Source organism: Phlebotomus papatasi, chromosome 1, assembly GCF_024763615.1.
Source record: "Phlebotomus papatasi isolate M1 chromosome 1, Ppap_2.1, whole genome shotgun sequence".
In the NCBI taxonomy this organism is placed as follows: Eukaryota; Metazoa; Arthropoda; class Insecta; order Diptera; family Psychodidae; genus Phlebotomus; species Phlebotomus papatasi.
In genome coordinates this window covers 37977522-38002866 of record NC_077222.1, presented here as the reverse complement: position 1 = coordinate 38002866, position 25345 = coordinate 37977522, and the positions used below count along the sequence as shown (strand labels likewise).

The window sequence follows — 25345 nt, the reverse complement described above, 5'->3', positions numbered from 1 at the left end:
GTAATGGATATACTTTTTAAACTTGCCCCATACTCTCCTACACACAGAAAAATGGAAAATTCTTAAACGGAAACACCCAGGAATTTAATTTCAAATTCCATCCAATGAATGCCAATGGTCTAATTTTAAATCCTTGATCATTTAGTTTTAGTTGCAATTTGCAAATCTGTAGACATTTTTCATTTTCCAGCTAATGCTGAATTTAAGTTTCCGATCTCTTAATTTGAAAGAGCTAGGGATTCTAGCCCATTTCTTTCGCTCAGAGCTTCTAAACTTAAACGCCTCACGGATTCACGTCCAATTTAAGTTCCCAGGATCTTATATATTCTTAAATTTAGAGTCAAAATTTTTCTGTGTGTAAGGATAATGGTACAATGATAATAGGCTAATAGACTTCTACAACCGATTACAACGTTTCTGTTTTAAGTCACTAAAAGGTGAATTGTAAGTTTTAAATGTTTAATTTTAAAAAAGTAGCTATTTTGCTTCTTAGGTAGCCAGCACAATTAGATATCAAGAAGAGCTGAAAAGAAATTTTTGATACTGCCACTTGTAAGCCCAGATGGGGCTCACCTAAATAGAATTACAAACTTATAGAGGGAAAATGGGGAACTGAGGTTGCCACCCTTATTTCAACTTCCTGAGAGTGAACTGTCAACGGCGACAGATGCTCACTCACTGAAGTACTGATGTTAATTGCCATAAGCAACAAGAGCACCATATAACAACCTTCAGTACCCGCCTTGGGATGGTAGGGGTTGGGCGTGTGAAAGGAATGAAGGATTAGGATTGGTGGGTTATGGCCGTCGACTGGGTTGACATGTGTCGAATAGGCCACACGCTCTACACACTGAAGTTCGAGTTTGTCTTATTTAGAATAAATAATGAGCAATCTTCTGTTTAATCAAGGAATGTATTAATTTGATTTTATTAAATGGAATACTTATCTTTCGACAATTTTTTCTGGGTTTGTAAACCTAGTACTAAAAAATTTCATTTCATATCTCATAAAAGGTGGAATGATACTAAAACATGGTCAAATAGAATTCGTTAGCAAAATCAATCTCAGTTTGTAAACATACGACAAAATGAGTGAAATGTCCAGAATAAATATTTTGAAATATATTTAGATTTTACATGGTATTACTCACTAGTTGGAAAATTCCGGATATTAAAATAAGTGTCTTTTCGATAGTATATTTTATTTCCTGCAAATTTCGCCCAATTTCTGATAAAATATCAAAAGTGAAAATGCATTTAATTTCCCGGATCAGAATTCATCTCGTGCGGAATGTGTCATCATTCACAGAGATGCCAATCAATGTCACTAAATTGAAGAGATTCAACTCCATAAATTTGCCGTTGGGGGCATCAATTGATTTCATTTAGTACCTGTAGGTGTTATATGGGAATTTGTGTAGTTTGATGCCCTAGCCACATCCCATGGTTGTGCCCTCTGTTGAAGACCAAATAATGGGATTTTCATTTTTCCCTACTACCCCATCAGCAAATCACGAACAGAGATTTCTGGTCAGAATGGATGGAGTAATACAATGTTAGTTAAGATTCAGACAACTTCTTCTCCAACTGTATCAGATCAGGTTGACCTGAATCAATAATTCCACACACATTTTTTTCATTGATTGAGCCTCAGATTGAACTTGATTGGCCTATCAAGCAGGGAGTTCAATTTGTTAGAAATAGGCTTAGAGATTGGCAAATGTCTCACATCAGCCCCTGCTTTTTGCTTCGCGAGAAAATCCTGTCTGAAGCGGAAGGGATTTTCCGGGGAAATTTGAGAGGGGGGTCTCCAGCATCTCCAGGGCAATTATTTAATCTTCCATTGAGGGTGTCGAAATGGAAAACATCCAACATATGACAGATGTGGGCCCAGGGCTATTTAATACGCCATTCATCCCCCTTTTATTTTGTGGATTCCACTGAATTCATTATCGAGAGAAAAACAGAAACATTTCTCTCTCTTGCTTTTCATTTTCAATTAAAATTTTCTTTTATTCATGCCTCATTTTAAAAGCAATTTTCACTGAATAGCGCTCATTGAGATGAAAATTGAATTTGATTTACCCAGGATCATTATCACAGGAATTGCTCAATTTTAACTGCCTGGAATATTACAATCATTCATCCTCATTCTCTTGTTGATTTGATGTTTAATTGAGAAATTGTCATATCATCACACCCCAAAAATACTAAACCACTCACCTAATACTAAAAAAAATTCAGGTCCTTTTATGTATAAATAACTCAAGCTGACTTTAGACATTTCCAAAAATGGAACAAAAAAAGAAGTCATTGAAACAGGTGATAAAATTCCACGCTAGAATTTAAACGAGAAAAGGAAGCATAATTCGTCGATGTAAGAATTTCACATGAAAATGTTGTTTAAATCACACCAAATTAACGACAAAAAATTACACATATAGTTAGTGTATATTCTTTCACCCTTCTTTCCTTTTGTTATCACATTGAAAATCATTAGTAGTAATTTCCATTCAAAATGGGATAAATATAATCCAATTTTTACATACAAAAGTCATTTGTTGACTTAGGAGTACAAGAAAATGCCGTAAACACCATTGAGAAAACACCTTCAACAGCGATATTTATGCATAGATTAACTCCCATCTAACATGAGACGTTACAGCGGGGGTGGGAAACATGAAAAATTCTCGTATTGCCATTTGTACATAGTTCCACGTTATGGAAATAAATGGCCAAAAAAATTATTAGAATGTTGAGTGTGGTGAGAGGAATAACGTGATGGCGCCTTGTTGGAATAATAAGTGAATAATGGGCCACCACAGTCCAATAAATAATAATCATTTCGGCAATAAAAGTGAAATAAATGCAGATATAAATATTGAGGGTGAATTTAGCCGTTAGTAGGGGTGATTTGTTCGCACTTTCGTTTCTATATACACTATTTTAGAAGAGCATTCCTTAAATTAAAAATGAGATTAATGGCTCTACCACATTGACCGTTAAGAGCGAAAAATGTTAAGCCAAGACATATACTCATATACTAGTAGGGCAGTCTAACCACTAAGCGTTACTTCCCAAATAAAGTAACAAACATAAAAAAAGAAGACAATTTATTCAATGTGGGATAGTACCAATATTCTAACATAAAAATTTTTACCACTGACTATATTACGTGTATAAATTGAATCAAATTTACCTCACTTGGTAATTAAAATCGGTATAGTTTTTAGATTTCTTAACCCTCTAACGGGTAAGACCGCCTTCAGGCGTTCTTCACAAAAATCACATTTACAGCGACAATAAAGGTTTTATTTATCTAAAAGTGATATAGTGTCCTCGGTAATAGTCTTATAAACATCTCTTGAAAGTTTGAACTCATTTTGACTCTTCGTTTTGTTGCTATTCCCAGTTTTGTCTGACAGGTCAGAGAACAAGCAACAAAAAATATTTGTGCAAAAAACTCATTTCCAATTTCCATAAAAATACCAATTTAAAGTTATCTGACTAAAATAAATTTATTTTTTACTGAAAGATATGTCATTCTACTTTGTATATTTTATTCAAAAAAATTGAAAAAACTAAAAATGTGAATTTTAGAAGCAAAAATAGTTTCAAAAAAATTTTATATTTTCTCACCTAGCGCCTAAACTAAAAGAGATAATGAAGAATGGATGGTTTTTTCGACTTTATTGGATCATAATTATCCTAGAAAACATTGTTTTAGAATTTCGCATATTAAAGAAAACACCGTTAGAGGGTTAATTCGGCTGTGATATCATCTGTAGTTTTTTGGGTGATCTAGATTCATAAATCAGTTCAAATCGGTTGTGAACCGGTTATGAACTGTTAACTAATTATTGCCAGAAAATCAATTCTGTTACTCTTAAAACTATTTTGAGGAACCTTTTGAAAGATTTATGAATCGGTTCAAATCGGTTAGGACCGGTGAATGGTAAAGGATGCGAAAATACTTTCAAGCTGTATAATCTAAGTCAGGAGTTCTAGCACTTCATAGAGTCTGTAGATTTCCTACACCTTTTTAGAAGAATTCAAATGGATAGTATTGGTAACGATCATTTGGTTTTTCGATTTTTTCATAAATATATAATTATCTGAAATAGGTCAATAAAGCTGTATAATCTTCAATATCTTTAAATTCTTCACAAAAAACAAACATAGACAACAATGGAATGGACTGTACCAAATTTGGAAAATATTGCATAAAGCATCCACTGATTTAAGTTTAAAGTATAATGATTTGAAGCATACCGATGATTTTTCACTGTCTGACTGTTTTTTACTGATGTAGAAGTGTTGTTTGGAATCTTGAAAAATAGTGTAACGTCTTTATTTTCTCCAAAAAGCGTCCCATGCTTTGCAAACTGCTCGAACTCATGATTTCAATACTGCATCTGAAAAGTACTTTCACATCATCTGCATTACCAGTTCACAAATAAACAAGGCGCTTATGTACATGTTCATGTACATCAGCAGTCATCGTGGAAAATTAGAACAAGTCCTACACTAAAAATTTTCAGCAAAACATTGGGGTCTTACCATTAGATGAGCTGAACAAAGAATTGGCTAAAATATTTAAATAATTTGAATAATGTTTTGCATGCACTAAGGCGCTTATGTACGTACATGTGCACACTGAGAGAAATCTGAAAAAGTCAAAATAACATTCCGGAAATGTTAATTTTACCCTGCAGTATTGATCCGAAATCGGTGTAAATATTACCCTTTGTAGGTGTATTATGGGTTAAAGCTACCCTTTTTTCTTGTTGATTTTACCCTCAAAAGGTATAAAATTAACATTAAAAATTGTTGATATATTTTTACACCCGAAAAGTGTTAAAGTTATGACGAAAAAAAGTTAATCGTAGCCTCTTTTTTTCTCAGTGTATGGTTGAAGCAACTATTGAAAGCTGTATTGAAAGCTAAGAGGCTCCTTTCGTTCTCAATGTTACCTTTCTGAAGTAGTCTACAAAGCGAGTTAAATAAAGGCTTAAAAATGCCTTAAATATTCTAGATTTCCAACTCAAAGTAAAAAAATATTAGTAGTAGGGTAAGTGTGCCAAATTTCGGCATAGTTGCATGCAAGCGCCAAAGTCTCAAGTTTCAAATGTAATATCTTTAATAGAAATTGATTTTTTTTATTCCATCTACTTAAGGAGTGTTGCTTAGAAACTTGTAGATAGTTTATCGTCTTCATTTTCTCTAAAATCATTTTTAATATATTTTAAAATGAATAAAAATGTAGACATAGCATTGGTGTCCTATTTCGGCCACCTTTATTCTCACAGTTCTTTGCCCTTAGGGAATTCTTTCAATGTCTTTTTCACGTCATCTCGTTTGTTGAAGCTACATTTTTTGTCATTCTTTTGCATTGTATAATCTCTAATGCATGTAAAAACTAAAAATTCATGGAAATTCGAGGAACAAAAAAGGTGGCCGAAATTGCAAGCTGGCCGGAATTTGGCACACTTACCCTAATTCATTTGACAACTTCTTACTGTGTCATTTCAAAAAATTTTATAACTTTACGCGAAATTTAAAATCAGAATTTCAAATTCTGTTTGAATTTCTTAAATTTTTATGGCATTTTGTGAAAATTGTAGAGAGTACGGCTTATTTGACATATGTCAACCCAGTCGACAGCCGTTACCCATCAATCATAATTCTTTATTCCTTTGAAACGCCCAAACCCTGCCATCCTTATGGATGCTGAAAGGTTACTTTATGGTTCATAATGTTAGGTAACTGTCCTCAGTGTTGAATAAGTGAGCATATCAGTCCTCGCGGATGGTTCACTCCGTTTACTCTCATGAAGTGAAAAATGAGTGGCACCTTTAGTTCTCCAATTTGCGTCTATAAGTCTTTGATATATTTATGTGAGGCCCTGGAGGACTTACAAAATTGAAGTCTATTTGTGTTATAGATAAAATACTTTTGGAGAATCAAACTTCGGCTCGAAACGCACCGATTCCGCGAATCTTTGTTATCTTTTCGGTTAGTAATATAGATGCTTGGAGAATATGCACGGTATAATTACCTTTATACTTTTTTCTTTTTTTTAATCCATCAGTCTAAATTTCGGGTTAGATTTCATTCTCCCTGAGGTATGGAAACTTACTTCACTTTGCGCTAAACACTAAAGATTTCACTAAAGGTAAATGAATGAGAAATAGTGAGATTTTTCCGGAATTTTTCATACCCGAGTAAGGAAGAAATCTGCTTCAGAAACATGGTATAAGAATGTAAAGGCGAAAAGAGTACAAATGCCATCACCATGTATTACTTCCTAGTCACTTCGTGTTACGGTCTCATAATATTCTAGTGAACAAATTGTCTAAAAAACGAAGTAGGGTAAAATGGGGTAATTTAGAACCATTTACAATTTGGGACATTTGAGATTTTCTCACAGTTTTAGAGATTCACAAGGATGAAAAGCTGTTTCTGTTCTTCTTAGTCTTTTTCTTTTATTTCGCGGTCGTTGTTTTTTCTTTGCTCATCTGAAACAGTGAGAAAATCTCAAATGTCCCAAATTATAAATGGTTCCAAAATACCTCATTTTACCTTATGTCTAGTTCAAAATAAGGGGGATGACATTAGCTCTGAAAAATGCGAGCAGTTTTAGTGTAAATTTTTTCCTGATTTCGTACACATTTTACAAGATATCTCCAAAACTACGTAGGTTGCAAATTTGGGGTTTCCGGTTGCCTATTCTATATTAAATTGGCTTTTATTTTGTATTTGTATTAATTTCTAATTTATTCTACAATGACAGAAAACAGCCAATAAACTCAAAAGTTTTTTCGGCACGCTAGAAACATATGGGAAACATAGGAAACGTCATGCCCCCGTTCAAAATATTAAGACCTTTCGGATGAATCTGAACTTCCCGAAATCGGCGGGGAAGTATATTATCCAAAGCTGTATAATTTTTGAGTTTGAGAAATCACTCATAAAGGATGATTCAAGTCATACTAGAGTCTGGATGAAAGGTATTCTTAAATAAGCTCTTAAACGTTAACATCGTGAATTAATGCTGAACGTACCGAGAGACATAATTAGAAAAATCATGTATATTCTTCTCATTTTCAAAAAAGGGTGACAATGAACTTTTTCTGTGCTCCATCTGGGGTTTCATGGAAAAATTCTTGAGAGATTTATGTGTGGTGATTCTTGACGCTGAGAATAGAGTAACAAAAAAAGCATTGCAGCATTTTTGCTAAGCTCGGTCTTATTATTGCAAGCTGCTTTTACGATATATATCCATTGGAATGAGGGGGAGGATATCGTAAAATGCTGCAACGATGTGATATAAAAAGGCACACGGGGTGGATAGTTAATTTTAATGACAGTGACACAGATTAACGCAGCAAATGGGTAAGGCAAGGAGGTTTTTGTGAGAAAAGAATCTTCAGTGTCATGGAGTGAATCAATTAATCAGTTGGTGAAATTGATTTCTCCATCCGCACTTAATCAATGCCTGATTTCAAGTGTAAATGATTCTCTGGAAGTTAATGGCTTTTGCTCCAAGTCGGTGCCTTGGGAACGCAGTTGGGTTGCTCCTTCCGGGGTTCACGAGAATTGGGCGATGGCGATGACATTGCCAATGTTTTTTTTTTAATATCAGCATGAGGTCACAAGTTCAATATGTCCCCATGAGCGACGAGGCAGCAATGAGTGAAGAGATTTACTGCCCATATACCATCCTCCTAAATAGGATCTCTTGAGACTGGCAGACGATACCATATAATGGTGAAATCACAGCAAAATGAGATGCGTGTGAAAATTTCGGGGTCGAGATAGATGGATCTGTGAATTCACAATTGCCAAATGGGTGCAATATAAAATTATGTTGAGATGTGAAAGTGGCAAGAGAGGGTGATATCGCGGGATTTGGATAGGCAATATTAGGCACATAGGCATATTCCTTTCGTTTATGTTCAGCCATAACATGCACAGTAGGAGTTTTCCTTTATCACAACAAACAATACGCAGCTAATCCGACGAGATTTATTGCCATGGGAAACGCCTTCCCGCGTCACCCCTCGAAATCATTTTGGTGGCTGCCGTTGAAATTTCCAGGGAATTTTGCTCTCATTCTCAATCCATCCATCTCCGTGGCACATTTCCGCCTCTAAGCAAACGATATTTGACCTAGAGCAATTGTCCCCCGAGAAATTGCCAAAAATTTTGGGGGTGGAAGTGTGCTTGTTGAATGAATGTTTGTCAAAAGTCATAAATTTTCACCATTATCCCGGAGACGCGAAAGGACATCATCCATCGAGAATATTGCTTGAGCAATTCTTGTGCCAAGAGAAAGTTGATCAACCCCTTTTTTGTGCCCCATTGACATTCAAACCCTCTTGCAAATCCTCAAAAATTTTAATATTGAAACACACCCGAGAGAAAAGGGGTTGTTCTTTGCCACAGCAAACTGAATTATAAAACTTTCTATTTGATAAGCAATAACTCATTCAACCCTTACTAGGAGACTCGTTTTTTCTTCTTTATTGTCGCTCGTGTAAATGGATAGAAAAAAATCCCATTGAGTTATACATATACTCAGATCAGATGATGGATAATGATCCTTTTATTTTATGCGAAATTTATTAAATTTTTTTCTCGATAGATTTATCATTTTAGGACATTTCACAATTTTGCTCTATTAGGCCATATCTCATGGAATTCAATAATATTTTTTTTTAAACTGTTAAAGTTGCATGAAGATTGAGGATGCATTTACTGCAATTTTTGCCGTAAAAGTTCAGGATTTATGATACTAGGTCATAAAGTTTGCCAACGTAAAACCGAATGAGCCTTATACAGGATTTAGATATGTGATTCATCAGTCCTAACTCGGAAAAACGAAAAAAATAATTGTAATTCATAAATTTACTTAAGATGAGCGAAAGTGCTCCACTCCCCCGGGGGGAGTTCCCCCCATATATCTACAAAAAAATAATTATTGTTAATGCATCAAAAATTAATACAGTTACAGAACCTGTGTCATCATAATAAAAATTGGCTATTCAAATTGAGAGAACAAAATTAAACATAGCGTAATCGTAAATCTAAATCCATAGTGTAATTTGTTTATCAAACCGTAGCAAAACAAGTTTAAGACTTTTCCGGGTTTTCTCACTACATTCTTGTCCATTTATTATGTTAGTCTCAATCCCCAGGAAAGACGATAATTCCCGCACGAGCCAGTGCAAAATCGAACTTTCACCGTACAAACCAACAAATCACTCGCAATAATAACAACGTAGAACCACATTCGAGTGCGATATAAGAAACAAACTCAACATTTCCTCATTTATACACCACCAGTGCAAAATCCTTCTCTACTGTTTCAATCTAACCACCCTCATAGTACCAAAAATCTATATTACACCATGTCGGAAATCAGTGGGCGAATGGAGTTATAAACCACAGCAATAATGTGCAGCAAATCGATTGGTGTTTGTGTTCAATTTCTCATTTGTATCTAGTTTTTGGGGATAGACGGGATGGTCTATCGAGATCAAATAGGTGTGAGAAACCATAGATAGACTCATTCCCCATTGACCTTTATTCCCATGAAAATTGAACCAAGTTGCAAGAAATTATGGGTGGATAAAGCGAATGAAAAAAAGGACGATTTCGAAGTATTTCCAATCAGGGCAAAAGTTACAACTTTGAAGATTTCCCGTGATATTTCTTCCAGTAACTAAACAAAAATTAGAACAAGAGCGATATTTGTATTTTCAACATCCCGACATCCTTCGACACACTAAAGAACACACAAATTAACTTGTGAACAAATTAAACTTAGACTGAAAATATGTTCAAGTATCTGTTTTAGTTTTAGGTTTCGATAAAACCGTTTTGGGGCAGAATCACATTGACAGTCAAATGCTCACCGTCACCGTCAAAGCCTCACCGTATTTCGTTTATTTACGTATTTTCATTGAAATTCTTACGCAAATTCTCAATTACCCTGTTAGGGTAGAGTCAGCCCTTTTCGCCACATAAGCACTTTTTCGCCACCTAATATAAAACAACTAATTTAAGGCATTTAAGAATAAGTAGCATATTTAAACACTGATAATATGTTCTGTTCTAATGTCCCAATACGTTATTACGTCTCTTAATTAATTGAAATTCGTTTTAAAACAGGTGGCGAAAAGTACTGAAACAAGCATAATTGGGAAAAATGCATATTTTTCAAAGAGATTCTCTAAAATTCTCGGGACGTATCCTAGATATATAGATAGATATTGCTTTAAAGTATCTCTATACAAAAATTCATTTTAGTATGACAAAAATATCACACCTTACGAGGCTCCTAATGCTTAATGGTGGCGAAAAGTACTGACTCTACCCTACCTTATCTCATACTCGCTGGTACTAAGCGAAAATAATATAAGAAAACTGAAGAAAAAAAACGAAAATGCGATAAACGGTGAGCAAAAAACTGTACGAAAAACGGTAGCAAAAAAATCCTTTTGCTCATCGTTTATCGCATTTTTGTTTTATTTATTCAATTTTTTATACTATTTTCACTTACAGTGCCACCGAGTATGAGACAAGGTAACACGGTAATTGAAATTTTTTTGTAAGAATTGTGATGAAAATGCGTAAAGCAACGAAATACTATGAGCATTTTACTGTCAATGTGATTCTGCCCTTACTTTGAAGTAGGTTAGTCATCAACACTTTTAGGCACCGGTTGGCGCAAAATATTGCTTCCTGGCCACATTTATACACTGAGAAAAAAAGGGGATGTGATTAACTTTTTTTCCTCGTAACTTTAACACTTCTTAGGTGTAAAAATATATAAACATTTTTTAATGTTAATTTTACACGTTTTTAAGGGTAAAATTAACATGAAAAATGGTACCTTTAACCCCTAATACACCTAAAAAGGGTAATATTTACACCGATTTCGGATCAATAATGCAGGGTAAAATTGACATTTCCGGAATGTTATTTTAACTTTTTCGGATTCCTCTCAGTGTATGTGCATCTCTGTAATTTTTTTTTTGCATTAGGCCTTAAAAAGTGCAAGCTCAATAAATTGAATAAAGTTTCATTTACATTTAGTATGCAAGTTAGATTTAATTTCATCTTTGTTCTTTAAATCCTAATTCTAAGGATAAAGTCTTAATCAATAAAGGGTTATTAGGGTTATTAGTCTTTAAAAGTGGGATCAAATGATTGACATCACCACAAATTTGAAATTCAAGACTTTTCGATTAAATAAAAAATAAGGAATACTTTTTTTACACTCTAAGAATCAATGAAAAAAAATCTGTGAAAATTTAAGAAATTTTAATCATCAAAATCGCAAAGCTTGGTTTTTATACGGTTTATACATTAAAGGAACTTACCCCTGTTCTTGAACTTGAACATATTTACTTTGTAAACAGCAAGTAATTTCAATACTCTTCAAAATATCATAGATCATTTTCCCTTATTGCGCTATCTTAAATCAAAATTTTCACAAAAATTTACATTTTTTAAAGAAATTAGAATAGTTAAGCCTTTAAGGACGACTGGGACACCGGTGTCCCAAAAACAAAAACAAGTTTTTGGACTAAAGAAAATTATTTTGTCCTCTAAATAGTCCAAGAATTAGTTTTTATTTTTAGGACACCAGTAGGGGAAAGTGGTCTGCCTTTGAACGAAAAATGATGTTCAAAATTTGAGATTTTTTTCAGAGTAAACTATAACATGAGTTTTATTTTCCACTACACCAAAAAATTCTCTTGTTCATTAAGCTTCTATGCTTACCCCATTCAGGACTCGCAAGTCCTCAGTTTTTCCTGATGAGGAACTTGAAAATGTGATGTCGATATATTCAAAGGCAGCCTGCATGGTCTGCCTTTGAATGTGGTTGGGCAGCCTTTGAATCTTAATTTTTCTCTGAGAGTATTAGGGCTGTAACACTAAACGGCCCATAATTGATTAGTATGAACCCTAATGCACTCAATAAATCCACCACTGTAGTCAAAAGTCATTATAAAACAACATTTTTTACATTTTTCTGAAGCACTGTTTTTCACTTGAAAATTTGTAATAAAACGCCATTGAAGTTGCCAATTGTCAGTTTGAAACATCCCGGCCGGAGCAAGATAGCAAGTTATAAGTATTTGTATGACATTCGTCAGACCAAAGTAGGAGTTCTATTCTGCTCCCGGACGGGAAGCTGTCAGATGCTTCAATGTATGGAAAGAGAGGATTCAAAGGCACACAAGATTCAAAGGCTGCCGCAGAGTAATATTTGCAAACTTTTATCACCCACAAAAATTGTGTCATCTGAATCAAAATGTATTTGGAGAAATACCATCCAAGAATAACCTTCTATGACTCACAATAGAAGATTTGTTCTAAAAATTATTTTGATTATGAAAAAACACATGAATTGTGGAACATCAAAATTACAGTTTAGAGCTCAGTTTCGTTTTTTTGCCCTAGCACCTAGAAAATAAGAGCTAGGGTCTGCTTTTTTTGATGACTTGTGAGGATTATGAATAGCTATCTAATAGTTAATAGAAAAGAATTTATGCTTTAAAGAAAAGTGAAAAAATTACAATATTCAAAGGCTGCCGCATTCAAAGGCACACCACTTTCCCCTACCCCATTCGTTCTTAAAGGATTAGGTCATATATGGAAGTAAACCTAGAGGCTAGAGCCAATATAAGACTATCGAAAGCCCTACAACCAAAACTCTTACTTTTCGTTTTATTTCCAGGAATAAGTCTTCTTGAACCTTTTCCTAAAAAAATTCCAAGAAATATTATAGTATTTCCTAAACTGAATATATTTTTTTGTAAACGAGAAAAAAATTATTTTGTTGACAATTTTTTCCTTGTAATTAGATTTTCTAAATGACCATTTTTTGGTTCTAAAAGTTAATAACCATGCTGAATAATATCGGACATACTTGTTGTCATTCAAAATTTTTATACACATTTATTTTTCCATTTTTTAGAGGACAGAAGAGATATTGTGCCGAAAAACCTTAAAGGAATTTCGTAAAACAACAGAAAAAACTTGTTCATATTTTCAAATTTTATTTTATATTTGAAAATTCCTCTATTCAAAAAATATTTCTTTAGTTCTTTCTATTTGTTTTTGTATTTTTCCCAATCAAGAGAAATTTCTGATTTCATTTTGTTTGATTTTTTTAACGATTCCACTAAGTGTCTAACTTTATCTTAGTAAATTTAATCCTGTATCAAAAGGTAAGAAAATTGATTAGGGGAAAATATTCTCTCTTCGAAAGGTCATACCTTCGAGTAATGTGAATTTTCTTAAAGTTTTCCTAAGAGACTTAAACATTTCTATTAAATATTAGTTAGCTATTATCAATTATTGATAACTCTGTGAAAATCGTGTGGAAATCTCTTAGGAAACGTAAAAGAAATTCACATTATTCAAAGGTATGAACGATCGAAGGGAGAATACTTTCCCCTGAATTTTGGACGCTATTATGAAAAGGCTTTATGACCGCCCTAAAGGAAGACTCTGAAGCAGTCTTTAGACTGGAGGTTTAGCCCAGTTCCCGTAGGTCTCAAAATCCTAAATAGTGTGCAATTTAATTGCTTTTTGAGAGCCTAATAAGTTATTTCTCTTTAATAATCCAATCCTAAGTTAACCCTCTAACGCACCGAGAAAAATGTGGATGGTAAAATTTACCATCCTCCATACAAAATTCTAATGGCCGGATAGTAAAAAAGTCACCCAGCAAACGCGATATTAAATTGGACTGTCAAAAATTGTAGAATCTATTGCATGGATAGTAAATTCTAATAGCCGGATGGTAAATTCTAATATCCCCGGATATTAGATTTTACTAGCCGGATGGTAAATTTTACTGGCAGGATAGTAAATTTTACTAGCCGGATATTAGAATGAAAAATGTCGGAAAAATTTATTTTTCCTTATTTTCATTGATTTTTGGCCATTGTTTGAGGGCTTGGGGCCCTTCCTGGATGACATTCTCTGTATTTCAAGCCATTTTGATGCGTGAAAATCTTTTTCCAACATTGACGACTCAGCCGAGATTTGAACACGCGACCTTTGTGATGACAGTCCAGCATCTTCCACCTGCGCCACGAATTGCTATAATGTATTCAAAGCATATCGGGAACCATTGCATCAGCACCCACGATATTCCAAAATGACATTCTAACAGCAGGATGGCAAATTTTATTGGCTTGGATAGTAATTCCAATCCAAATTACTATCCTCCGTTAAAATTTACTGTCTTGCAGTTAAATTTTAACATCAAATATGCGGCCAGTAAAATTTACTCCCCGGATATTAGAATCTAAGAGAGGTCAATGTAAAATCTAAAGGAGGATAGTAGATTTTACCATCCGGCTGTTAGAATTTACTATCCATAGGATAGTAAATTTTAAAATGTCAAGATGGTAGATTCTAAAGGAAAGTATCTATGGAGGATGGTATTTTCTACTATCTTTTGAGGCAGTAGAATTTAAAGACACGATTTGTAGAAAATACCATCCAAATTTTTCTCGGTGCGGGTAAGACCGCCTCCAGGCGGTCTTCACAAAAATCACATTTACAGCGACAATAAAGGTTTTATTTATTTAAAAGTGCTATAATGTCCTCGGTAAAAGTCTAGGAGGAGGTGGAGCTACTTTAACTGTGAGGCTACATTGTTATACGTTTTTTCGTATATTTCTAATGAAAACTGGGTTTTAACATGATGTGATTTGGATAGACAAAATAATTGTGGATCTAAATAAAATAATTGTAAGGACCAGCTTCATTTAGAAATAGGCGGAAAAGTCGTATAGCAATCTAGCCCCACAACTCAAAGTAGCCCCACCTCTCCCTAATTATCCCGTATGTTTATAAAAATTAAAAACGTGGAGTAAAAAATTTTTGAAATTGAATGTAATCTGAGTTTTTGTAGTATTATACACAGAAAAAAATATTTTGTAGAAATGTTCGTAAATGTTTGTGAATTCCTATGGGGAAGTTACAAAATGCTCGTGAATCGTGTAACCCACAAACAAGTTCGTAAAAGTTTGTTTTTTTTTTTTTATAAACATTGTTCGTAACATGATCATTTGACGACCATTTTTTGTACTTTTACAAACATTTGTACGTAAATGTTCGTAAACACACAAAAATGGTGGTAAAATTTTGTCATTTGTTCGTAAATGTTTGTTTTTCTGTCGAACATTTTACGAACATTTACGAACAAATGACAAAATTTTACCAACATTTTTGTGTGTCTACGAACATTTACGAACAAGTGTTTGTAAAAGTACAAAAAATGTTCGTCAAATGATCATATCACGAACAATGTTTGTGAAAAATTACGAACTTTTACGAACTTGTTTGTGGGTTATACGATTCACGGGCATTTTGTAACTCCCCCATAGGAATTTACAAATAATTTACGAACATTTTTACAAAATATTTTTTTCTGCGTAAAATAATGACGAATAGAAGTATTATTATTTCATTCATTCATTCATTCATTCATTCATTTTCAACCGCTTATCTCTATTTCAAATTTTACAATATAAAAGCAATATAATTAATGATAAAAGTGAGATTAGCATTCTCACATAAATCTCTTTGGTCTAAAATTAGTTTTTGTTATGTGGTAACTCCAATATTGATGCTCTTATAAGAATACAAATTGTGCATTTTATTTGACGTTAAGTTACATGATTAATTACATATCATCCATAGTATGTTAGATGTTGTTAGAAAGTTTTCCTTATTTGATTAATTGACTATTCGTGTAACAAATTTGATATTTAAACATTAAAGTGCAAACTGAATTTCTGTGATTCACACGCAATGTCGTACAAGTCGCTGTGAGAACATAGAAAGTCTTTGGTGCTGTAGCAAAGTTCGAATTGCACCAAAAAGCCAAAACCACCCAACTCGTGAAACGAGAGTTACCTCATAACCACAAAACCTCCATCGAATATAATTTCTAATGAAGAAGTTTTTGATCAAAATGGTTTCAACTTCCTCTCCATCGGGGTCCTCCGTTAGTATATCCAAAGTTATTCCACACAAATACAACTTTAAGCCACCATTAAGTCTGTATAGTTTTGTGGTTTCCCAACGCCAAAGGTAGAAAAGCTCCGTAGCTAGAAAAAGGTGCAGGTTTGGAGCGAGAAAACCTCAAAATTACGACACCTACCAGACACATTTATCTTCTCACTTTTCACACAAATAAGGATAAAACATCAGTTATTTCTTGTTTAGCTATCTGACTTACACTGAAACCAGAAGTAAGACTCCCTGAATTAGTACACATTATACAGAAATATACATTGAACAAAAAAATAGAAAGAAAATATGAGAAATTGCTTGATATTTATTACAGAAAATTCATACAATACAATGGAAAATGTTATTGAGTTGGCTTGAATTAAAGTTTAAGAAGTGATAAATGGGGTAGTAAGAGATAAGGTGTAGTTCTGATTAAATTTTCTGAAGGAGTAAGCCAATTTAACGCACTTCCCTTGGCCCCAATTCAGTTCATATATAGAAGTTTTTTTTTTGGGTGAAATCTTTTCTTCAAGAGTCCTATGAGAACAGAAAAGTTGTTTAGTCATCATGATTATTATTTCTCTTTTGGATTACACTTGAGAAAAGAAATTTTCATAGTATATTCTGGCTTTTTTTTTCTTCCTTCATCTCATCCTCATGCACTCAAGCACGACAATGAAAGTCCTGTGACTTCTTTTTTTTGTTCATCCCCCAACATGAGTAACACCGAATGGGGGTCAAAAAGGGTAAGAAATGGCCAAAGAAAGATCCTTATGCTATGAAGCATTTGGTAGTTTTTGTGTATATTTGAGGAGACTACTTGGAAAAACTTTAACTTTATTGCCAGAACGATATATGAAGTAAACAACACTTTCTGTATCCTCAGTTGGGGACTTGAGGATCATTTTAGTCAAGTAGAAATTTTGCTACAGTTAAGACAAAATCGTAATACCTGGGTTACAGTTCTAACATTTTTTGGGTACTCTAGGTCTTGTTATAAAGCTGTACAGAATGGGAACACTGGTAAAAATAAAAGGATCAAATTTATCCTTTTGCAAAGGATGGATCAAATCAGCATATTCCATTATAATAAATGTACATGCAGAGTTCGAAATTTGATCCATCCTTTGCAAAAGGCTCAAATTTGGATCAATTTGATCCTTTTATTTTTACCAGTGAATATGTAAGGGGACTGCTTGTAATTTGGAAAAGTTTGTAATTTTGGACACTTTGAGGGTAAAGTTGGACACTACAAATAAATCGATTAAAATTGTGGAATTTCCTTCCAATTTTATTTAATTAATAAGGTTTTCTATATAAAATATGTAAAAACTTCAATCGTATTTAGCTTTAGTAAAGTACTACTAATTTTTCCTCGATATTTTTAAGCAATATTTACAAGTATTTATTGAATATTTTGGTAATTACGTTTTTCGTGTGAAAAATGGACAATTTCAGACAATTTTGTCAGAGACTCAGCAGTGTGGCGATAACTTGTTACGTCGGACATGTTTTTTTTTCTCGAAAAAAAAAACTAATTTTTAGTTTTTGTGATGACTAGATTGTAAAAATGCCTGAAGAAACTTAAGATCATTCTACGAACGAAATGCAGTGAAAAATCCGTAACCCTAAGGACAAGAGGGTAGAAAAATATGCTTCAGAAAAAATATTTTTTTTCTGACTTTCTATCACACTAGAAAATTTCACATCAAAGTTAAAGTGAAAAGTTGCTCATTAAAACTTCTAGAATCACTCGAAATTGCTGATTTAGTCAGGACACATTGCTCGAATTGCTCAATGTCACGATGGCACGCGGGTTGTCAAATGAATGATTTTTTTGAAGCATTCATGAAAATGAGTTATTTCAGTGAAGAGGAAGTTCTTCTGTACGCTACTTTTATGTCGTGCAAAAGGACCCGCCAAGCGAGAAGAAGTAGAATGTGGACGAGCTTTGTTTAGATTTTTTCTTACTTATCTTCTTGACCGATCTTTTTTAATATCCTTTGTCCTGTCTCTATCTCGTTCGCGATAACTAAAAGGTATTGGAACTACCTTTTATAACAATTTAATCAAAAATAAACTGGTGGAAAAATTGTGGCGCAGAACCCACCCGAATAACTGCAATAAAGTGTTACCCGATGAAAATTTAATGAGCAAATTTTGCTCATTATTTTGCTCATTAATTATCAATCGTACTTATGCTATTTTAATCTATTTAAACCAATTTTTGTGACCCGAGTCCACTTTTTTTCACTGAATGAATCAACTTCTAAAAGCTCTAGACAAAAATTGCACATTAGGACACATATCAGCAACAATTAATATGAATCACATTAAAATTTTAATGTGAAATTCTCTAGTGTATCACGGTATAGCAAATCAAGACTTTATATCGTTTTATGAAAAATTTTATTTTTGTGTTACTAGGGGAAAAATCACCCTTAAAGGGTTCAAAGAGTTCCAGAAAGGTAAAGGAATTCGCAAATCCGCGTATTTGGACTGCCGAAGTCGACTCTCTTTAATAAGATATAAAGAAACATTGCGGTATGCTTGGAACATTCAACTGTTCCTTCTCATAAATAGGAAGAGGACTTGGTAAGTTAGGTTCTTGAAATAGACGTTTGCAAGAATTTGCATGATAATATTACTGCTTTAAATGTTCCAAAATGAATAACTGGTCAAATTTGATTAATTGCTAACCAAATTTAATTTTTAACTTAACTGCTCAATTTCTATTAATGCTAAGTTTATTATCATTAAATTTCTTATTTTCGAATGCCATAAAATCTTAAAATAAAACTGGACCGTAAGCCGTACTTACCTACAATACTTTGAATCATCTGTTTTAAATTATGTTTTTGTATATTTTACTGATCGAATTCCATGTGGTAAGCATTTAAGAAATTTCTCGATTGTATTCACATAAAGCCGCTAGGATCAAAATCGTCGTACCTTACTCATCACTTAAATTCCTTTTATTATTTTTATATTTTTGTACAAATAAATCACTTACAATTGCTGGTTTAAACGACAACATATTCAACTTATTTTCATCTCATTTTTATCTTTTTGTCTCTTTTCCATACGGCCATCGCCGTCTAACTAAGCGTCGATCCCAACCTCCGTTATAAAAACCGATAGAAAATCCTTTTACAGTTTTTATGTTTTTTAGCCCTCTGAACTTAGAATTATATTACTGCGAGAGATATGTTGTTCCTGGGACCGAGATGTACAACTGGTGAAAATTTGGCGGTCATCCCGCGTTCGGGTAACGAGATATTCAATTTTTTTGAAAAAAAATTTACACGGGCAGCATAGGAAATCGCCAACTTCAAATGGCTCGCCTGAAATGTTGTCATTCTGAGACAGAATAGTATGGAATGGAACCGTCGATATAGTTGATATTCACTAACAGTGGATATTCATACCTAATAACAGTCTTTCAGAAGTCAAAGGTAAAAAGGATTTACAAAGCAAACCTCTAAAAACCTAGTGGAAGTATGAGAATGTGGCTTCAAATTTCAGGCAACTTGCCAGAAGCTTGTCTAAACCAATTGAGACAATTATGGATCAATTTGAAAGCTCTTTTAGTACCGCACAAATTTCAAGAGATAACTAAATCAGCAAATGTAGCTTAAAACTGATATTGTTTTCTGAAATTAAATTATTTTCTGTTTCAAATAGATCTTTAAAGCGTGTCCAACGATAAGATTGATATTTTTCACTCCAAATCTCCGTCCAGTTGAAACATATTGGGCTAATATCAAATATGATCTGAAGAAGAAGGCTAAACACGTCGAGTTCATCGAGAACTTCAAGAAAAAATAGAATGAAACAACCCAGAACCGCGGTAATGATCTTGTACAGACATTGATGGGAGGACTCAAGACGAAGATTCGAGATTTCGCCAAACAAATATTTTAATAAGATTACTATATCTAATAAATCTACAATGAATTAAACTAATATTTTTCTTTTTTTTTTTTAATATTATGTAGACTTCATTTTTAAAGCATTATTCTTGGGAACAATCTTATCGTGGACACGCTTTAAGATAACTCGTGAATAAGTTCAGAAATATAATCATATTTTTGCCATAGATAGACCACAAGCCATACAAAAATTTATTCACCCAAAAAATTAATGTGAAAATTAGTTTTAGAGCAGAGTGCATGCAACAAGGCTAGAATACTTTGCTACCTTTTTTTATGAGATTTCCGCGAAAATTTCATTAAGCTCTTTCTCCGACTTCCTTACCAAATTAAATTATGATTCAAGCTACATAATTTACCATGCACATTTTCAAAGTGTATTTCACGATAAACTCCAAAATTGACATTTCCCGTATTATGGCAAAGTCTGCAAAATTATATTTTCGAGCTTAAACTGCAGAATTGACTTTAAAAGTGTATGCATATTGTTGCATCATCTCTCTCCTCCTACGTCTATATAGCGGATTAGGAGCGAGCTACCGGGTCATAAGGGGAGACTATGGGTGTGCGCCTATGGTTGCCTCGAGTTCGTAAGGGGAGGGTTAAGTCAGTCTCTGGCGAAACCCTGTCGAGAGCGCTTGGACATGGCCGGTAGCTGCGCCATAAAGCCGCTTGATAGGGAAGTCGCGGATGCAACTCGGATTGCATCATTTCAGAAGTGGGATAAGGGCTCAAGAAGCCCCAAGTGAAGTGAAAGTAGTGAAGTGTGTGAAAAGTGCATCAGCTCCCGAAAATCCCAAGGAAATGGCACAAGATCACCGTGATGGTTGATCGTGTCTCTTGGGGCGACAAAAATCGCTTTGGAGGCCCTCTCAGGTGCATAAAATGGTGAAAGAAGCACCTGTGGATGTTTCATTGGGGTTGGGAAAGCTGCACAGTGCTTTTCCCTGACCATTTCTGGAGGAAAAACTTGTCTGTGACATGTTCAGACAGTGGAAAATTCCAAAACCCCATCACCAAGAGTAAAGCGCAGAGAGGGAGCACAAGCGATCCTCTAGAGAGGGAAAAAATGCACGCGGAGAGCTTCGAGTGGAGAGAGTGCGAGAATTCCACCCAGCGAGGGAGAAGGATAAGTATAAGCGAGCGGTGGCGTGATCGCTCGAGAGAGAGTTTTTACCCCTCTTGTGTGAGAATGTTTGTGTGTGTGGCATGGAGAGATCTCTCATCCCCTTCTATCTAATGATATTTTATGCATTGTTCTTTGTTAATTTTGGGAGACAATTGCCTTTCAGTTATTTTAGCCTCATTCGCATTCCAAGTGTCTGGTGATTTATTGCTCCGCAGAATTAATTCGTTTAAATTGTTTTTTGATAATTTTGGCAGGTATTTTTAAGAATCCAGACGTGAAGCTGTGTGCAGTTGAAAGTGAAAATTAATAATTCTTATTATTTGGCAGGAAGTGATTTGCAAATTTGCTGTGTTCCACCAAATTTATTTGTGCTAAATTTTAACGCTTCTTTGAGGTACATTTTACAGTACATGGCAAAAGTTTTGGTGCAGCAATTTGAAATGTTTATTTTACTGATAATATTTTCATCCTTTCTTAGAGATTATTATCATCGAGGAGGGAGGAAAATTATTGATAAGTCTTGCAGGTGCTGGGAGGTTGTAAGTACAATTTATTTCTTTAAATTGTGAAGAATCTCGTCATTTTAAAAGACAAAGCAAGTGAATTTCCAAGAAATTAAGCTACACTGAATAATTGTGGTAATTTTTATCAGATAAATTACAGTTCTTTGTGATTTCTTGTTCACAAAAATAGAAAGTAATGGCAACGATATCATTTACAGTAACAATTATTGATTTTTCAAGTGAAATTGCTATATTTTACTCTACATTTGCCCTCGATATGACATCTTTATTAAAGAATTATTGCCCATTCCAATTTTATTATTCCATCCTGATACCAAATTGGGTATTTTGTCCCTAAATTACCATGATCTGGGGGTAATGTTTATTCCAGGTACCTTTGAAAAATAAAACAAGTATTTCCTGATGATTTTTCTTGTCCCTAAGAAAGCGGTTGTGAATCTTTTGGGTTAGTTTCTGGTCCTAATCTTGGGTATTGGTGTTATTTTTTCCCAAACAGTCCGAAATGCCTCGCCCAAGTCGAAATCGCTCTCAAGTTAGCCTTTCCTCACAAGATTTGTCGGCTTCTCAGTCCACAGTCTTAACCCTTCGAGAGATTGAAGCCTTGATTCCTGCATTTGAACCGGGAAATGAGAAGAGTCCTATGGCTAGTGAATGGCTTCAGAAAGTGGACAATATCGTGGCTTTGTACGACATGAGCCCTCAGCGTGCCATGCTAACAGCTGTCATCCGTCTCAAGGGTCCAGCACGTGAATGGTTTGAGGGGATGCAGACAATGATAGTGGATTATGCTCATTTCAAGCAAGAGATTTTGAAGAATTTCCCTGAACAGTTGTCATCAGCTGATGTCCACAAGGTTCTTGCCGGTAGGAAGAGGAAGAGCGATGAGCCAATTGAGTCATATTTCCATTCAGTGGTGAAGCAGGCCAGGAGGATTAACCTAGATGACGACTCCATCCGGCAGTATTTAATTGATGGTGTTCCGAATCTTATGATGCGTGGTCTCTTGTCAGCTGCTCCACGTGGATCTCTGACCGACTTTTTGTCGTACATGAAAAAGGTCGAGCAAACCACCAAGAATCCAAAGCGTGAGTCCAATCAAGAAGGACAGCCAGAGAACCAACCAGGCACGAGTACCAGTTCTAATGATAAGGCCACTTCCAGTGGATCTTCGAAGAAGTTTGGTCGCAAATTCTATTCCCGTACAAAAGACCAGGCTTCCAAGTCAAAGGATGAGACCGAAAGAGAGAATAAAGACGAGAGTGTTCCAAAGGGGAAGCCGCAATCAAACTCTAAGGCACCTGATAAAGTAAAGAAAAGAAGGTGCTACGCTTGTGGGTCCGAAGAACATCTTGTCAGGGACTGTCCAAAGAAAGGGTCGGATTTTCCCGTCGGGGTGGTGACAAGGCCCACCACCCTAACAAATAAAGGTCTTATCAAGAAGTGCCAGGTCAATCGAGAGACATGTGAAGCGTTAATTGACCTGGGAAGCGTGGCAACCCTAATTGCCAAGTCACTAGCTGAGAAAATTAGATGGTCTGGCCTAGGTGAAAGAAAGGTGTTTGTTGGTTTTGGCGGTGGCACAGTTGAGTCTTTGGGAAGTTTCAAGGTGGACATTCAGATTGAGAAGTTTAAGCATAAATTGGAGGTCTTCGTGGTCTCCGATGGTTTGTTAGAAGTTCCTCTACTTTGCGGAATTGATCTTTTCTCGACACCAGGAGTTACATTAGTCAAGACACACAACGATTTGATAATCAAGGTGTCTAAGGAAGATGGTCATTTAGTTCCAGTTAATCCTGTCTTTACAGTCACGTTGTCAAAGGAGAAGAGGGCCATTGAGTTGTCTGACGTGACAATTGGAGAAGATGTGTCAGAGGCTGATAGGGCGCGTTTGATGAGGCTCATAAATGATTATCGTGATTGCTTTGCAATGAATCAAATGGAACTTGGTCATACCATTTTGGGGCCAATGAAGCTCATCATGAAGTCAACAGAGGTTATCCGATATCGCCCGTACAGCGTGTCTAATGCGCAAAGAGAGATTTTGCGAGGAATAATCAGTGAACTCTTGGAAAACGACATCATTGAAGAAAGTCATAGCGAATTCTCGAGTCCTGTTGTCCTCGTAACTAAAGCCTCTGGAAGCCCACGTATGTGCGTGGACTATAGGAAGTTGAATAAGATTTGTCAGCATGAAAACTTTCCACTCCCACGGATTGAAGAAGAGCTCGATAAGTTGGCTGGTAAAACATGGTTCACTTCCCTAGATCTCCGAGCTGGTTATCATCAAATTGAGGTGGAACCGGAATCACGTCAGTACACAGCGTTTGTTGTTCCCGATGGACAATATCAGTTCAAAAGAGTGCCATATGGCCTCACAAATTCGCCTTCGGTTTTCGTTCGTGTAATAAACCGAGTATTGCAGCCTGTGAAGGATGCTGGAATTTCATATTATGTCGATGACATAATGCTTCCAACAACTACTATCGATGAAAACTTGGAATTATTGCAACGCGTATTGAAAGAACTAAGGAAGGCAGGACTCACTCTCAATGTTGAGAAGTGTCAGTTTCTACAAACAAAGGTGAAGTATCTTGGATATAACGTGAGTCAAGATGGCATCACACCAGGGGATCACAAAACGGAAGCTATTGAGAAGTTTGAGAAACCTGAAACTTTCAAGAGTGTTCGTGAGTTCTTGGGACTCACGGGATATTTCCGCCGATTTGTCCCTGCATATTCCAAGATTGCCAGACCTCTCTATGATCTTCTGAAAAAGGATGCCACACAATTTGTTTGGTTGGAGCATCATGAAGAAGCGTTTCAAATTCTGAAGAAGGCATTAGCTGAGAAACCCATCTTGACGTTATTTGACCCAAAGATGAAGCATGAGCTTCATTGTGATGGCTCAAGCTTTGGTCTCGGAGGTGTCCTCATGCAGATAGATGACGAGGGAACGTCACGACCCGTGGCTTATTTTAGTCGAGTGACAACGGCTGCGGAAGCGAAGTATTCGAGTTTTGAGCTTGAGACTCTGGCAGTTCTCGAAAGTCTTCGGCGTTTCCGATATTATCTCTTGGGTAGGTCGTTTGTTATATACACTGACTGCAATTCCCTTAGACAGGCCCATGAAAAGAGAGATTTGTCTGCAAAATTGGCCAGGTGGTGGTGTGATATCCAGGAGTTTGATTTTGAGTTGAGATTCAGGAATGGATGTCACATGAGACATGCTGATTTCTTTAGTCGCAATCCACCGAAGAACGCTCAAGTTTTGAAAATTATAAGTGAAATGGATTGGCTCGCTGCTGCTCAGACCCGTGATGGTGACATTGTACAAATCAAAAAGGTTCTCAACGGAGAATATAAAGGTCATGAAAATGCAGCACAGATTTTGCAGTCTAATGAGTTGAAGGAGGAACGCGTGTATTTTAAGTCTCCAAATGGTCTTAAGTTCTACGTTCCTTTGGGCATGCGCCTACACCTCCTGCATTTGGCTCATGATCGGAATGGTCATCCGGCGTTCAACGGAACAGCTGAGCACATTTCTAAGGATTTCTACTGGCCTAGGATGAGGAAGACCGTGAAGAAATATGTAGACTCATGCATCAATTGCATGCAAGCTAAGAAAGGTGCGGATGAATCACACATTGAATTGCACGCATTCAAGAAACCCCCTGTGCCGTTCCGAGTCATCCACTTGGACCATTGTG

The 25345-nt window shown here is 35.3% G+C and overlaps 1 long non-coding RNA gene across 1 annotated transcript; it reads left to right on the top strand.

Annotated features, from left to right (window-relative positions):
- The first annotated feature begins 21344 nt into the window (after positions 1 to 21344).
- Positions 21345 to 22231, top strand: LOC129799041 (uncharacterized). The gene is made up of 3 exons (XR_008751488.1): positions 21345 to 21508; positions 21593 to 21653; positions 22135 to 22231. It is a non-coding gene; the product is annotated as an uncharacterized LOC129799041 (long non-coding RNA).
- Positions 22232 to 25345: the final 3114 nt, after the last annotated feature.